The sequence below is a fragment of the Triticum urartu genome, chromosome 5A, assembly GCF_056163025.1.
Source record: "Triticum urartu cultivar PI428250 chromosome 5A, HENAU_Tu73, whole genome shotgun sequence".
NCBI classification, from domain to species: Eukaryota; Viridiplantae; Streptophyta; class Magnoliopsida; order Poales; family Poaceae; genus Triticum; species Triticum urartu.
In genome coordinates, this window is record NC_141877.1 from 652678796 (window position 1) to 652696769 (window position 17974).

Consider the following 17974-nt stretch of genomic DNA (forward strand, 5'->3'; position numbering starts at 1 on the left):
TGATTCCTCTTCAATCTCTGCCACCGCCATCGATCCCCACCCCCATCGGCGACCTCGTCTCCCCGCCCCCTTCCGCCCTCCCCCCATCCCCACCCCCACCGCCGACCGACCTCCCTCTTCATCTCGTCCATCCACCCATGTAAACCCCCTCTTCCACGGATCCACCCACCCACGCCCACCCATGGATGGATGGATGGATGGATGGGGCGCACCAGTTCTGGCGATGGCGGTGCCGGATCCGCACCCACCTGTGCGATGGAGGTTAGCCGCATCGGGATCCACCTGCACGACGGAGGCAGGCCAGATCGGTGTGGCGCGGCACACCACACCACACTGGAGCTTGCTGCTGCGGTGGTCGTCGCCAATGGCGCATCTCCGGCGGGACCTAGACACCCAAGGTACGTATGCCATTCTTGCCAACTCTTCCATCACCTCTCATGTGTGGCTTGCGTGCTGCAGATCACCCCCGATCCTTCCTTCCTTGTGTTCACGGAACGACAATGGCAAGGGGATGACCGATGTGCGTGGTGGACCGGGAGGTGGGGAACCGTCTCGCCCTCCTTGTTCACATCACCTCCATTTGCTTTCAATTGGACACGTGGAGAGAGAGAAGGAGGATGGCGGACGAGGGGATGGCCAACTCCATCGACATTATCCTGCCGCCGCTCGGGGTCTTCTTCAAGTTCGCCTGCGGGGTGAGTTGCCCGAGCATTGTCCCACCCGTGCTAGCTGCATGTTTAAACTTCGCAGTAGGTTTTCTCCTGAGCATTATCCGATGCAGGATACGTCATCCATACGCGTTGTGCTTTGATCTTCTTGGTTCTAGCAGTTACGTTGTTTTCGAGTGGATTTAGGCACTGCCTGTTAGATCCAGTGCTTTGGATTCCCCAGTCGCGTCAGGCGATGGGTTGCATGCTGATGATTACTGCTAGGTCCATGCTAGTGATTATTTTGTATGGATGATGATACTGGCGTTCCTTCTTTTTTTGCAACTACTTTTTGGGCAAGTCGATAGACTCCGTTGCTCCATCTGTACATAATTATGTTTGTGTTCGTTGTAGTGGTAATTATGGCTTTAATAGTTATTGAAGATTACACCTATAAATCTAGATCTACCTGGATCCTGGTGGCTTCTTTTGCCAAGCAATATCCTGTGCTTATTAGTTGCAAGATGTATTGGTTTGCTCTGCTGCCATGTTAATTCTTTGTTTCCCCTTTGTGTTAACCACCTTGTGCTGTTGTACAGAAACTTTATTGAGAAATTGTCAGTTAACACTAGGATCAGTAACCACCTTGTGCATTCTAGGATCAGTATTTAGTTTAGATGCAGATTCAGTCAACACTAGGGATCAATATTCAGTTAACTCTAGGATCAATACTCAGTGTAACAATATTCATTTAACCGTATTTTTCGTCTAGGCCATCGGGGGATCTCTGGCGGCAGCACAAGGAGCAGAGCAGCGTAGCAGCAACACTGGCACGGGCTTATATATTGTTGGCTTGTAGCACAAACTGTTGGAACGACAACATAAATTGTTCAGCGTCTTGACGCACTAATGCAATCGTACTGACAATTGGTAGTAACCAAAATCATATAAAGGCAGTCTGCTCTCCTTTAAATTATATTTCATAAACTATATTGAACCACTGCAGCTGCTATAGATTTGAGATTCACATCTTTTTACATTGCCTGCTCTAGGAAGTTACTGTCGTGTAGTTAGTCTTCTTGCACTGCATTTGTACACTTGTATATTCTTGCCACTACTAGGTGATTCCTTGAATTGTTCAGTCTGTTGTAACATACCAGTTTGATGGAATGCCTAAGGTCTAAGGAGATAAACATTGGTATCCAGAATAGATCTACCTAAACCAACAGGCACAAAACATGCATATCCCTTTAATTTGCGTTAGTGCGTCTAAGTGGTTAGTGTATTGTAAGCTCCATCCATGGAGCAGTGAAATAAGTTGACGCTGTATAACGTGCAGCTTGCTTGTTGTTTAGACATTTTCCCGTTTTAAGTATTACTTTTCTCTATATCTTTGAATTGGATCGTCGATCTTTCCTAGAGTCGATTTTGTGCTAGAGTTTCTAAAACTAACCAGTCCAGGGCGTAACTTCTTTCTTATCTTCATACATTCTGGACCTTTTCACTACCCTCAATCCAGTTTCTACAACATTACAATTTTAAAAATGCTAGTCGAGCAATCTTTTAGAAAGCATAATGCTAGTGGGATCTACTCGGTTCATGCTTACTTTGGTCTGCATGACAGTCCTATACGAAGTGCAATTTTGTACTGCTTTCTTCAAGGTTCAGGGTCCAGGCATATGGCTCACTGTTCGTACTGTCCCAATGCAGCAGCTTCAACTTTGCCTGCTAGTCGTCTGCGCCGGATGCCGCGCCCAGGGCCGCTGGTGGCCTCGAGGACGACGCCCAGGCTAAGGCATACGAGGGCGCACCGCCACCGTATGACATGACCAAGCGCATGGTCATCCCTGACACGCTCAAGTACGCCGGCGTTGGTCTGCCTTCTAGATCTCGGCGTGTGTCTTGTATGTGTGTTTGATGTTCATGTTGCTTGTGGTTTTGCAGGGTGCTGAGGCTGCAGCCTGCGCACAGGTACTGCCTCCTCGGCCATCTCGCCAAGGAGGTCAGATGGAACTACGCTGACACCATCAGGGTAAGCTATTTCATTGTGCTATTTCTTCATTGCTCACTAGTTGCTAGTGTTCGACTGCTACCAGTGGGTTAAGATTAGTCTTTTATAATTGTTTTCTTGAGGATGAGTTACTGGGGCTGTTCAGGCCATGACTCGAAATTATAATTGTTTTCTTGAGGATGGGCAATCTTGAAAACTCAGCTTCTACTATTCACCTTGTAGATTTTTTATTCTGCAACATATTTGGTTTTGTCTGATTAAAAAATTGGTCATGCTCACGAGCAGTATATATGCACTTGGTTGGTTCATTGTTGGCAGTTTAGCTACACAAACTGACTGACATTGCACAATAAAATGTAGCAGATTTGCTAGCAATCCTTCTTTCTCTCGTATAGAAGTACATGCTATCTAACGTGAGCAAAATCATTGTGTAACTACAGGTACATCATATGACTAATTTACACAGAATACTGATACTCGACCCTATGCATTCAGTTTCAGAACTTGAAACTAACCTGTTGAAACTAACCTGACTAGTAGCTTCTCTGGCTTCCAGTTTACAACTTCCAGGATATCAATCATTCATTCTCAAGTTGCTGCTGGCAGCTACAAGTCGCTTTTTCTGGAATTTTCATGTTCTTTTTTTGTGTGTATATGCCTTCCTCTTCGATTTCGATCTTGTGATTGAGGTTAATTGATGGTGGTGGTTGTGCGATGCAGATGTTCAGGATGGCGGAGAAGGAGATGGAGTACCGGGTCGAGCTTTTCAACCGGTGAGTGATGCGCCTTCTAGCTGCTGTACTACCACCAGTCCACCACCTGGGTGGGGCTTGTGAGATCAGATCGCTGGTTGATGCAATGAACCAACTCCGTAGTTTTTGTTAATTATGTAGTTATATACATTGAGGGATGCCATTGTCTACGAAAAAATAAATTGCTTGCACTTTTCAGACGGATGAGGAGCCTAAAGTAGCTTGACAATTATAAGCCTGGTGTTAAGTGTTTTTACTGCTTCAGTGATTTCCTTGTGAACTGCTATTCCTTCAGCTATGACAAGTGATTGCCATGATCTGCACCTGCTCGGACGCACCCCTGGAATCGTCTTTCCGGGGAGATAGGTTACCTTGACCTGAGAATTTACCCTGACCGGAATTGTGGTTATTGCAGGCAAATTTGGGGCTGAGGAAAGAAGACGAGGAGCAACTTCTCTCTGGTCTGGTCGTTGGAACTTCAGGACAAGGTACGTAGCATCCCCATCTCCCTCCCTCTTTCTCTGCTTACAAATGCCGCTAAATTAAGGAATATTTGATGCAAATCCTGGTTGTGTAAGGAATTCAAGAGGGATTTGTATGAACAACTCCAGTTTTTTTAGTTAGTACCAAACAGAGAAGATGCGGTCCAGATTGGCCAATTTTGCTGCTACCACATGGATTTGTATCTATGCAACCATCTTCCTACTGTTTGTGTTGTTTGGATTGCAAGAAATTCAGCTTTGGGTGACCTGCACTTAGTTTAATTTCTTTGAATAATCAACCGTATTGTTTCTGTATTGTTTTGCTGCTGTATTGTTTCTCACTCATGATTGATCTACTGCCAGGTGAAGGTTTTTCAAATGTTGAAGGAGGAGGACAATAGGAACTTCTGTGATGTCTTGTCATCTATTTTCTTTTCTTTTCTGTAGAATAGTTCTGTTTGGCACTTACTGGTTGGATGTAAAGATATGTACTGCTAGAATGAATGCATGTAAAGATATTTTGGGCTCCTATAATATTTCATGTTGCTTTGAAAATGTATCGGAACTGGGCTAGGCCCAAGATAACTTGTAGTGTGATGTGTTGTATTGTCAATGGCATAATAAAAGAAGTTGGATTGGATCAATTATTTCGGCCCAGCCCTAGATATATTGAACAATTATTTTTGAGGGGAAAACTTGAGAGGCCCAGCAAAGAAATGGCTCAGAAAAAACAAGACCAAAAAAATCTGTCAAAAGGGATAGGCAAAGAAATTTAAAAGGCTGAATTACTGGGCCAGGCCCATGTAGCTAGCGAATATTAACAGAAAAATACATTAAAAAGGATGAATTGTTGGGTTAGGCCCATGTAGAAAATCGAATTGGACCGGGCTGATTCTTGTGCCACATCAGATTGCCACGTCGGATGCCTACGTGGCCTGGGGAGGCTGCTAGTGACCAAAACAAAACAGTAGGTATATTTTGGTCGTAAACGTCTACGACCTTCTCACAGAGAAGGTCGTTAATTTCAGTTTACGACCGCCAGCTTTTGAACTTCTATTTTTGGTCATAAAAAGGCTGCAAATGAAAAACAATGACCTTTTAGTGACCAATAGTCAAGGTCACAAGTTGACATATTTCTTGTAGTGCTTGCTTACCCATTCTTGCACACTCGAGTTCCAGCGCCCAAGTTCGCGTCCTTCTTCTCAAACCACTCCAAGCATGTCTGGAGCAGGAGGCAAGTGGATGGTCTCCTCTGTCACCGAGGAGAACATCACAAAGTTACAGGAAGCCGGATATCTGGCCGCGGATATCACGCACCGGCTGCTAGATGCAGGGCAGATCATCCCTACGCCCGAACCCCATGAGAGGGCAGTTTTTCTTACCCACTTCATCCGCGGACTAGGATTTCCCCTCCACTCGTTTGTCCGCGGGCTCATGTTCTACTACGGGCTGGATTTTCATGATCTGGCCCCCAATTTCATCCTCAGCATCTCAGCGTTCATCGTCGTGTGCGAGGCCTTCCTCCGCATCAGGCCCCATTTCGGCCTGTGGCTGAAGACCTTCAATGTTAAGCCGAAGGTGGTGGTTGGCCAGCAAGCAATGTGCGGAGGCACCATGGTGGGCAAAATGCCTAACGTCACCTGGCTCGAAGGCTCCTATGTGGAGACCACAAAGGGGTGGCAATCGGGGTGGTTCTACATCACCGAGCCGCGCGACACCAACTGGGTGGCGCCCCCAAATTTCGATCCGGAATCCCCACGCAGCTCACTTCCTGCAAAGAGAAGGGCCTGTCCCGGGGTTCCTCGATAGAGCTGACCGGACTCCAGACCTGCATCAGGGACATGATGAGCAAGAAAATCAAGCTCGTCAACGTGGTCCAGGTCATGCTCTTCCGCCGGATTCTCCCGTGTCAACGACGTGCATTCAATTTGTGGGAGTTCGACCCGGCCAACCACCAGACGCTGTGAGAGCACTACGACACGACGCACAAGGACGTCTGGCGGGTGCTGTTCAAGGGCACCGAGGTACCTCCTTCCCTCACCGAGGACCGAGGACTCAGCGCAAAGCGCCATGCCAATCCGGTAAGTTTTTATATCTCACAGGGTATTTATTTGCCCCAGTTAAATCATGTGCGGGATCTAAGCTTCCATGTCATTAACAGGACTGGATAAAGACAGCGGAGCAGCTCGATTGCCCAGCCCCTTGCATGAAGATCCTGCAGATGCTCTCCTAACGGAGATGCTGGCTCCGGCACCTTACGATGTGCCGGTGAAGAAGACCAAGAAGAAGGCCACGGGGACCCGAAAGGGTCTCCGGCGCAAGGTTGTATCGGACTCATCGTCCGATGACTCCGACGCGCACACCTCCCATGAAAATGAGGAGGAGGAGGAAATTTCTCCCCCCCAGCCGGGGAGACAATAAAATGAAGGCCGACCCAACCGGGGAGGCCGAAGGGTCCAAGAAGGGAAGGACCCTCCTTCCGGACTGCTCCACGACGGCCGCCTACTGCGGCGACGAATGGTTACCCAGGGAGAAGCCCCTGGGGAAGTCGTAAGTATCCGGACACCATAATAATTCATGGTATGTTTTATTGCACTATTTCTCATTACGCCGCATATGATTATGCAGTCCGTCCCGAGCTCGTCTCGACATAGATTCGTCGGACAGTTCATTGGACTCGTTGGATATGAATAGGGATTCACTTCCGACCGCCTCCACCCCTTGCCCTACGGACAACGTCGAGATGTTGTCCCGAAAGGCACCGAGCCAAGGGGAGGTAGTCCTGGGGGCGCCTCGAGGCGACCTTCCGGACCCTAGGCGCAAAGGGAGCAAGACTCCCACGGGCTCCAAGTTCGGCCCGCAGCCGAATACTGCCCCGGAACCTTCGGTGGTTCCGGACTCCGGCAGGCGATCCCCCGTTAAGGGGGGCAAGCCGCCCGTGCCGGTGTCCTCTGTCCATCCAGAGGCACCGGACAACTTGCTGGAAGCGCTTCGCAGCGCTTCCATTGACGAAGAGCACCGCACTATCATGAGTGCGGTGATCGAGAAAGTTCAGTTTGCCAAAAACGGACTGACCGAAGCTTGCGCCAGCCTCCTAAGAGGCTTTGAGGTAAGCAATCAAAATATAAGAAAATATTACCGCATAGACAATAGCCCCTGATGCTCTGTTCGGCGTTCGCGAAGAAAGGCCGAATAGAGGATCAAATGATGACCTAGTAGTCTAATCAGAATATGTCTATGTGTATGTGCAGGCTTCACTGATGGCCGCTGCCGCATGTACTGCAGAGGTCTCTGCACTGAAGCAGGACCTAGAGCGGTCCGAGAACGAGCTCGGTCTTACCAAGAGGCAGCTCGAGGAGAGCAAAGGTAAGCAATACCTTGTCTATATATTTAAAAAGAAGTTCGGGTGTGAAGTAATAGGATCATCATGAATTTCCCAAGGGCCATGATCGAAGTGGCGACCCTGAAGAAGGCGCTGTCCGAGGCCGAAGACAAAGCGGCCAAGGAGCGCATTGAGCGGGAAAAGAAAGAAGACCGGGTAGGCGAGGTGCAGCAAGAGCTCGAGGCTCTCGCCGAAAAACACGAGTCCTTGGAGCTTGAATCTAATACGCGAGAGTCTAAGCTTGCGAAGGCGCTCGAAAGCGCACGGAGCGCCAAGGCTGAGGCCCACAAGGCCCTCCAGGAGATTGATGCGGTGAAGAAGATAGCAGCGGGTAAGGCATTCATTATGCAAAGCAAGCATGTGAAGGAAACTTTCCTTTTACTTACCCGAGTTCGGAGCTCTCCAGGAGCGTTCACAGATCTTCCCCGCAGTGTACTGTATGCCGTGGAGTTTTACCGAGCCGAGGAGGGGAGCTCGACGAAAAAGTTGTTCTGGTCTCAGTATACTGGGACCGAACACCCAATGCCCTTGAGCGACCAGCTGAAGCAATTGGTCGAGCTCCACAAGGCGGCCGAACAGGCCATGAAGGGTCTTACAGTCCGGATGTGGCCTAGCGAGCTCCTGCCCGGTAGCTACTTCGGTCTGGTGAGGCGGCTTGTGGATTCCTGCCCTTGGCTTGAAGTCATAAAGCGGTCTGTCTGCATCGAGGGTGCGCGCAGGGCTTTTGCCCGAGCGAAGGTGCACTGGGCGAAGCTGGACGCCGTGAAGCTAGTGAAGGAGGGGCCGCCGGAGGGCAAGGAGCATCACTGCCCCGAAATGTATTATGACAGTGTCCTGAAGGGTTCTCGCCTTGTGGCAGATGAATGTGCCAGAGATGTAATTTTTGAATGAACATGCTCATGTGATCCTGTAATGTGAAACAAGTTCATTTGCGCTATGCAACGCTTTTTTAATGTAAAATATTACCTTCTGTGTGGCCGTTTATAAAATCTGAGAGTTGGACACACTACAAAAAATACACTTCCGGGATGATATGTGTTTGTCACAGTAGGTCGCGTTTCTTGTCATGCATGTACATCCATGAAGATTTTATGACAGAATCAAGATAGTCATACCTGTGCTGTCGTAGAAGTGTTGCATGACATTACCAAAATTATCATCACAGAAGTGTCCACTTCCATGACGGTAAATCGCGTGTCACAGAAGTGCTTTCGTCAAGGGTGACCGACACATGGCATCCACCGTAACGGAACGCCCTTAAGCTATCGGGTCGGATTTTGGATCCGATAACCCGTTAACAGCCCTGACCAATGGGAAATTTCCACGTGTAAAATTCTGATTCGCTGAAGGGAACACCTGTCAGCTCGTCAGTGGGCCAGATGTCGCCCGTCCATTGGAGGAGACATGCCTATGATACGTCGACACGTGGCTAGGCCCAATAGAGGCCCATATAGGTCAAAAAGTTTGGCCCAGTCAAAGGCCTGTAGAACTTAATCAGGTACTAGTGAGCCAGCCCAATAACGGCCTGCTTAATAAAGGCCCATTTACGGCCCGAAGCCAGATCTGGCCCGTTAATTGTTCACCCAATATTTGGGCCCATTTACGGCCCGAAACTAGATCTGGCCCGTTAATTGTTCGCCCAATATTTGGGCCCATTTGCGGCTCGAAGCCAGATCTAGCCCGTTAATTGTTCACCAAATATTTGGGCCCAACTACAGCCCAGTGACTTTTGGCCTGTTAGAGGCCTGATGTAGACATGTGCCCATTTCAGCCCGGTGTGACTTTCGGCCTGGGAATGGCCCGTGCTGCCCATGGGCCATATATGGTCAGACGGGACATCGGGCCTACTAACGGCCCGTGCTAAAGGTGGCAACAGTTAAGCCCAACGTGACTTTGGGCCTGTTAAAGGCCTGTCGCGTAATTCGGCCCGTTGATGCCTGTGCTAAGCTTTCGGCCTCTTAAAGGCCCATGATATCAGTGGGCCAACTAAGGCCCAAGATATGTTTCGGCCTGGTAACGGCCCGTGAGCTAACTGGGCCCAAAATGGCCCGGTCTACATTTCGGCCTGCTGAAGGCCCGTCGACTACTAGTGAAAATTGAGGCCCAACATGCATTTTGGCCTGCTAAAGGCCCGTGGTTTCATCTCGGCCGTGACAGGTCAGTACAATAGTCAGCCTGTTAATGGCCCAACGCTACCTGGGCCAAACTAAGTGCTGGGTCGACAAAAGGCCCAACTAAAATATAGGCCGGTGTAAGTTTGGGCCTGGCGCAATGTGTGAAGGCCCCAATCATTCGGGCCCAAGAAAGACGCAGGCCGGCCCAATTGTGGCCCGCTAAAAACCTGGCCCGTTAGAGTCGAATGTTTCGGTCTGGTCTACTACATCTGATTTTTTTAGATAGCGAATGATGGCAGTAACTAGTAGGAATTAAGAACAAACCTACTCTATACAATAAAGAAATTACGGCATAGTAACTAAGAATAAACCTAGACTATACAATAAAGGATTTAAGGTGTATTACATCCACTGGGCATCGAAGTTCGCCACCAGTGATCATAAAGCGCAACGAAGAAGCAGATTATAAAAACTGGGCACCATTGTAGCGTAACAAAATAATACTGAACCGAGAGCACTTCCAAGACAGTTCAAGAAAGGTTAGCCTTGCGGGGGAACTGCTGCGCAAGCTGCTGAGCAAGGCTGTGAGACCGGCCTAGCATGTCGGTCATAGCTTCCAGGTGTAGCTGTTTAGCGATGAGGTTCTCATTGGTGTTCTCCGCAATCTTTCTTAGAGATAGGACTTCAAGTCAAAGTTGAGTTACAGAATGCCTTTCTGCTAGAACTTGGGACTGAAGAAGTCGAACTGATTCAGACAACGAATTTTGTGAGCTTGTCTGACTGTTAGTCTCAAGTAACTTGAACACTGCATCAAGACAAGACTTTGGGGTTGTCTCGCTATCTTCAAGATGTTCTGCCTTCTTTGCTGCAATATATGTTGGGTTTGTCTCACAGCCTTCAGCAGACTTGTGCATGCCATCAGGCATATCACCCTGAAACAAAGCAGAGAGATGACAGGTTTTGCACGTGTATAAACAAAGATGATAATTGTTTTGTCAATTCTATCCAATTTCAAATTAGAAAATAAAGAGTAAGTTCAAAATATCAATAGCATAATTTGGCATTGTTCATAATGCGGGGAGCTTCACCACACTACTGGATTACCATGTCAACATAACAAGCATAGATGAAGGGCAAAGAAAATCATTGTATCTATTTTGGATAATGTGTATGGCATGTTGTTCATATCATCAGCCACATCAGTAAGATAAAACAGGAGATGACAAGGTGCAAACGTGGGCTGCTTCGCCACACACTGGATTATAGATCCACAAAAACAAGCATACATATAGGGAGTATTAAGTAATGTGCATGGTATGAATAAGGAATTTGGTTTAACAAGTAAAACTTAGAACTTACGGTTCTTACGAACATGCATTTTGGTAGAAACAGCAAACTAAACAGCAGTAAATGATAGGGAGTATGAGCAAATTAAACAGCAGTAAATGATAGGGAGTATGAGCAAATTAAACAGCAGTTGAGGATAAAGGCTTTAGAAGGACTGACTTACATTAATAGTTAACATTGGCTTTATAATGCCGTTCTCCATGTCAAGGGAAGGATAACTCAAGAATTTCAGCACATAATCTTCTTCATACGCATTGCCTGTACTCTACATTTTGTAGAGAGTAATTATAGATATGATAATACTGGAAGGGATAGAGGATAATGAAGATAAGATGCAGATTGATGCTACATAATCAACTACCAATCCCTGGAAGTACAAGCGTTATAGGACAAAATGTACTGACAAGAGCAATGGGCTACACTTCTGCACTGGCATTGTCTGTGTATTCTACTTGTTGGTAAGATTAAATATAGATCTGATCTTTTTTAGTAAATAGTGGGCGAGGGAGATAAGATGCAGAATGCTACAAAATGAACCAATCCCTCTTCCCATAATACAAGAGTGATTTGAACACTGGTGTACTGTACATAAGTTCTTATATTATGGGACGGAGGGAGTAACTATTAATGTAAGTACAGTGATAGACCACGTTCAGTCCTTACAAGAGGACTGCAGAGCTAAACCTCTTCAAAAGCATTGGGTTGATTCTAAATTTATGTAAGAGTCCACACGGATCTTATAATGTCCACCAAATGGACGACTACGAGGCTAACATGTGCAGTGATGCTACATAATCAAACAGCTATGAAAGTAAGTATGGTCATATAGGGAAGAGGTACTCACAAGAGCAATGCAGTGTGCAGTATAGTTGCGAGATTCTGTGGTCCCTTGAGAACAAATGTTCTTCTGCTAACAGTTTTCGTACAAGTGAGACATTAAGGCAAATGCAGAAATTTAGTTCAAATTGTGATGTGATATCATAGACAGTACCTTACGCTGCAGCCGAGACCAATGTGTAACAAGATTATTCCAGTCACCGTCGGATAAATGTAGCACTGGAGACTTTACAGAAATTTCGTTCAGAGGCTTGCCATCAAGTGCGCTTGCCTCAGGTAGGAACAATACTTCATCAACGAGTTCTTGAAAAGTGCAACCAACCCTTGCTCATCATCACAATTTAGTTTGCTCCTCGCCTATTTAAAAGAATGAAATCTTGTGTCTTCTGTCAGCAGAAACATATGCAGTAATGACCATGAATAACATTAGTACATTACTTACGCGTAAGTTGCGGAGGAAGACTAGAAATTTTTCTGTGTCTGCGGTATAATCTTTCCATGAAGGAAAGATGCACACAAAGTTCCTGACAACAACATAAGCTTCGTCTTCTAAACTGGGAAGAAATGGAACAGGGGTCCTATCTGCTGCAATTGGGGCTCTCTCTGGTTCGAAAAGGGATTTGGCAACTGGATTTGGTGTACTCTTTACTGGAATGGGGGTTTTGCATCGTACAGCTGGTGCTATGTCAACTGCATAATCATACTGTTTGCTGCAGTTTGGGTCTGCTAAGTTGGGGCATCAGAAATGACCAGTGTAGTAGGGCTAGAGTCTGCTAGAGTTGGGGCATTTTGTGGGTCAGGTGATATTGCAACTACACCTAATGGGCTATTTGATTTATCAGGTGCCACTACCTTTTCCAAATACTTTGCTTGTGCTCCTCCACGATCAGCAATCGCCCTCTTCCTTTTGAACGTCTAATACACAAGAACAACATTTGAATGGATAAATATGGTATGATGACAGATGGAATATGTACTGAAAATGGATAGGCAGGGCGTATTCACATACACGATGTGTAAACTAAGCTAATGGCAGTTCAACAAAGTAGAAGCAATGCAAAGCATCAGTTGCAAGATATGTGCGAGCAATGTAACCTTGGAAAGTTAGAGCAAGTACCTTGATGGGTGAATAAGATAGGGCATCTTCCTCTGAATCCTCCACTAGGGAGCTACATTGACTTAGGTCTCCCTCTAGCTCAGAATCACTGTTAGGATCATATTCTGAGCATGAATCTGTAGGTGGAGAGCGTTTGCATTGCATTGCATCCAGACTTGATTTCAGTCCCTTAATGCCAAGTTTGACAGCCATGGCATTGTTCTGCTTTATTCTTTTCATGAGCGCAAGCTCATAATCATTATGCTGTTGTTTAGAATCTGAGATTCATGATAACATAAAAAGTAGTCAGATTATCTATGGAATGCATTGCGGATTCAACTCGGAGAGTGTCTCCCTATAAACCCCTGCATATGCAAAGTTCACCTCCCCAACCGTGCTGACCAGACCACACATAGAAATACAAACCCCTTATGTCTCTATAACAGGCAGGCACACATTTCAAAACTGACGTAGGAACATTAGGATCATATGAAATTTGTATTTGAACAAATAAACTAAGCAATTATGAGTGGTGTAATGTTTAGATTCAAGGGTGGAGTGTTGGTAGTGCGACACAAAGCAAGTAGGCAGATTGTATTCCATGTAAAAGATCGAAAACCTATGTAAAAGCTGGAAATGACACTTTCTTTCTATACAATGCAGTGTTTGTTACCCACACATGATGGAAGAGATCACATAGAGAAATACTATTCACTCATGTCTACGGTTCCAGTATTTAGAAACAGGGTGGTCCACCCTAAAAGAATATTGACAACAAATATGACAAGGCAAGCATAGATGTAGTGAATCAATCATTTACTTGTGAGCTTACTAGGACAAGTATGCAGAATTGTAACTGCAGTAAGAGATCGTCCAAAATCTGAATGAAGAAGTTTGTCTAGCACTTATTGTTTGCAACTAATCAACGTGAATAATTGGATATTATATCGAATGAGTAAGAAAGACAAGTAAAATTGTCAACAAACCTGGCTTGCAGTAGTAATCTGGGTCAATGTCACTACGACCAACAATCCAAAATGACTAGTTTCTGTTCCGAGGGCCGGAATTTTGAAAACCCTGTGAACTTTAGAGGTACTAAAGATTACCAAAATACATCTGAACCATTAAGTGTAGGTAGCAGTGAGCACACAACAAACCCTAATGACAGTCATGCCTAATGAGTAATGAATCAATTAGAAAATGGGTGATGAGGAGTGGCTGCTGAGTGTTGAGGACGTATCTCAGGATAAATCGGGTTGGCTTGGTGGGTGCTGCACGCCTGAGCCCTGAACAGACTGGGAAGGTAGGCATGGCGGCGCGCCCAGGCAGTGGTGACGCTGTTGGGCGAGCGGCTCCTGGCCTCCTGTTAGTTCGGCGTCTCCTCCTAGAGTCATGCCGTCCGGGGACGGCAAGTCACCGGCGAGGCAGGTGGTTGGGGGCGAGTAGAGATCGGAAGCGCGCAGCGGAACAGAGGGGGATCGGGGCCTGGGACGACCCAAAATCCCAGGGTGGGCCGGCCCACCGTGGGCACCCTGTAGAGATACACACCCGAGCGGCGAACATGCATTATCGAAACTAATTTAGGAACATTTAGCTGACCAATTAAACAACTCTGTTTGAATAATACTCGTATTTGAACAACTAAGCTTGTTTAGCTTGATGGGTGGAGCAGTGTTATTATGACACGAAGCACGTATTCTGATCGTATAGTGATCATAAAGGGGGGAAACTCTAAGCATATTTTTTAGCAATAGAGGGTTTCCCCTCCGATTTCTATTAAAGAAACCACCATGGAACCAACATGATCAATTAAACCCTAAGCATGACCAATTAAACCATATTATGGCTGTGCCATGGCAGATTTGAAGCTGCAAACCGGAGAAATGATATTTAGCATCCATTGTCTGCTTCGAACTAAGAACTAAATTCTAAGAGCTGAAAAGAAAGTAGAGTAACCAAGTTAAGATCTGTTTTCTGGTTGAGATCAAAAGGTTGAGGAGATATGAAGTACCACCTCTCTTGCGGCGCCGTGTAGGCATCGGGGGTGCTATGGCTGTCGGTGGCGTTGAAGCAGATCTGCGATGGTAGACGGGTGCATCGGGGGATAAGTCCCGTTGCGGTGGAAGAGAACGTCGTGTGAGCGGCCCCGACAAAGAGGACGACGGCGCCGATGAAGCGGGAGGACGCGATGCAAGGCTATTGGTCCGTCACCGTGGATGAGAAACGTCCATCTCTAGCAGTGGATGATGCGGTCTTGGTAGGTGCTCCGGCATGGTGGAGGACGGTGGCGATGGATGTGGTGGAGGACGGCGGCGATGGATGGGGTGGCGGACGGAGGCTGGTGTGGGGATGGGGTGTTCTAGCGCGGACGGTGTATGAATGGGAAAATGGAGGGAGAGGTACGGGGAACCATGTTTTTGGGATGCGCCTATCTAAAATATGGGAAAGTTACGAACTTAGCCCCCATTTAAAATTTGGATGTCTCGTCGGTTGGTGATAGGACGGTAATCTCGCATCTCGCCAATATTTGCCCAGAGGGATTTTGGGCGAGGAGAGGGTGGTTGGCGCCCACGGTGTATGAACGGGGCTGACAGGTATGGCGGTTGTGTCACGTCTGAGTGAAGTTACAAACCCGCCCCTATTGAAAATATTTGACTACATCGATTTTGGCCGAGTCGAGTTTGTTTTGCCGCCCACCATGTATGAATGGGGAATGGAGGGAGAAACAGAGGTCTTTCGGACGAGCTTGAATCAAATGAGTTTTTCCGCCCATGTTTGACGCCCACCATGTCGGAATGGGCTCAAAGGCGGTCGTGTCCCGTCTAATTGAAGTTACTAACCTACCCCTATTTAGAGTAGTGGAAATCGGGCCGATGGATTGTCGGTGTAATGGGTAGACAGTAATTTCCATCTCCCAAACACTTGGCTTCGGGCAGCCGATGTGGGAGTGGACATTTTGCTGCTTCTTTCGAATTTTGGGACAATAAGCATCCTCGTTTACCCTGGCAATTAAATTCGAATCCATTTTGTATTCCTATATGAATCTTTATAAATCATTCTATGTGTTTTTATATATTTTCAAAAGGACGACAAAGATGTATTCCACTGTCATATATGAATATGGTTTACAAATATCGATACTCAAATTCAGAAACTAGAATCCAGTTTAAGGTGAATTCAAATATTTGGAACACTTCATGTTCAACTCAAATGTCACACGCAACATAATGTGTACTCCAATTTAGATATGTACACAAGCGATGTATCAAGATTCAAATACCGAGTCAATCAACCAAGAATGTACAGAACTAACAGACATATAAACACTTATAGAGTATATGGATCAATAATATCAACTAACATACATAAGCCAGGCCGCTGTACTTTTTTTTGACTACAACAGCATCCTTTTTTTAGCCAGCATCTTGGCCCTTTCCGATGCGTGCCACTTATGGTCCATCTATACTACTACTATTGCTGAATGCACATTCAGGCCGATTGGCATATTTGTAGGTCCGGCACAGCAATCCAAATGAAATGTCTCCGGGTCTTATCAATTAATACAGACGTGTGCTCAAATAAAATTACAAACCAAAAAACAAAAAAACAATTATTACATGATCTCTAAAACAAATGGTTTGATTGATTACATGAACAGACAACACAAAGGTTATTCAACTATGGAAAAAACATTTCACCTATGATTTACCAAGTAGGAATTTAATTTCCTTTTTCCTTCAGGACCTTAACAATCTGGTCAGTCTCAGCTTGCTTCTCTGAAATCCACCAAATATTTAATGGTTGTCTTGAGTACTGCTTGTGATTGTGTTGTTTGCTTCCTCAACATGTCAAGTTCATCTCTAAGTGCAGAAGCAGAATCTCTTTCTACCACTAGTTTAGCCTATAGAGCATCAGCAGTTGGCAATTCATAATGCACGATTGGGCCGGTGCCACTACTATGTGATGATGCAACATCCATGGGGACCTCGCTCTTTGATCTTGGGCTAACCTGTTTTGCCATTAAAGTTCCGATTGGATTCAGAAAAGTTGAAGTTAGCAAAACATCTCAACTGGGAGTTATAATAGGAAACAAGTTAAACAAACAAGGAATTAAAGAGTTTTAATTGGATGCTGAAAAGTAGTTATTGACATCATTGTAACCCGCTGTTGCAGCAGCAAAGCAGTTAAACAAACAAGTAGATATTTAAGTTAAGGCAAACATGTAATTCTTAACAGTAAGTATCAAACACATAGATAGGCACAGTCTACAATATGATTAACAGACCGTGCCATTATGTAATCAGTAGCAAACTAAATTAAGACAAGCAACATAATTGAACAATTTTGCAATAAGTGGCTAACTAAAATTCTGAGAAGCAGGTAACTGAACTTACGCTAGTTCTCTGTATAGGCACACTGCAACTTCTTTTTCGCTTACAAGGTTGTACGAAGCAGTCCATGGCATCAATTGCTTGGATACGTAGTCCCAATACTTCTTTCTTCCCACACTGCATGGGTAAGTCGAATGGTTAATCTGGTAAGATGGTGCGTCCTTGATATGTTATATGAGAACGTGTAGTCAGACTAGTTGTAGCCAAACACATCACACTGGCTTTTACTGTATATTTCATGCGATTATTTTTTGCACATCAAGATCTAAGCAATCTACAATAGGATGAAAAGACTGGCATCCTTCACATTATTGGCGAACTCAGTTCATAGAAACAAGCAATTCAACCATTCTGTGGGTAAATTAAAAGCGCCACTGGAATATTTTTCACTATCCAATCATACATGCAAAAAGGGGCGACGCCCCCATAGGGGCTGGTATGGGCGGCCGCTTTAGGTGGCTGGAAAGTGTGCACCTAGTTTGAGTCGTCCAAGCTGGCCCACGCTAGTTTTGTTCGTCCCAACGCACGAGTAGGCAATATAAAAAATGAAGAAAAATGTTTCAATTTGGATGGGCCAATAACATAAGTGCAAAGCAGGCCCTATAGCAGGCTCGCGGCCCAAACGAGCGCCTCCCATATCGATCGACAGCAGGAAAAATCCCAATTCATTCGCTCCAGCCTCCAGTCTGGTTCGCTCCTAACCTAGCCGCCGCTGGACAGACCGACACAGCACTTCCTTGCGCCCTCATTGGAGGGCGGTCGCCGGGCTTCAAGCGAACGGAAGGACAAAAAGATGAAGATCCAACCGTGGGTGTAGCCTACGTGGGAGGCAGCGGCGGCAGCACAGGCATGGCATCGAGCTTGCGCAAACAGACAGTTGCAGCTTGCAAGAGTAGCATGCGCAACGAGCATGTA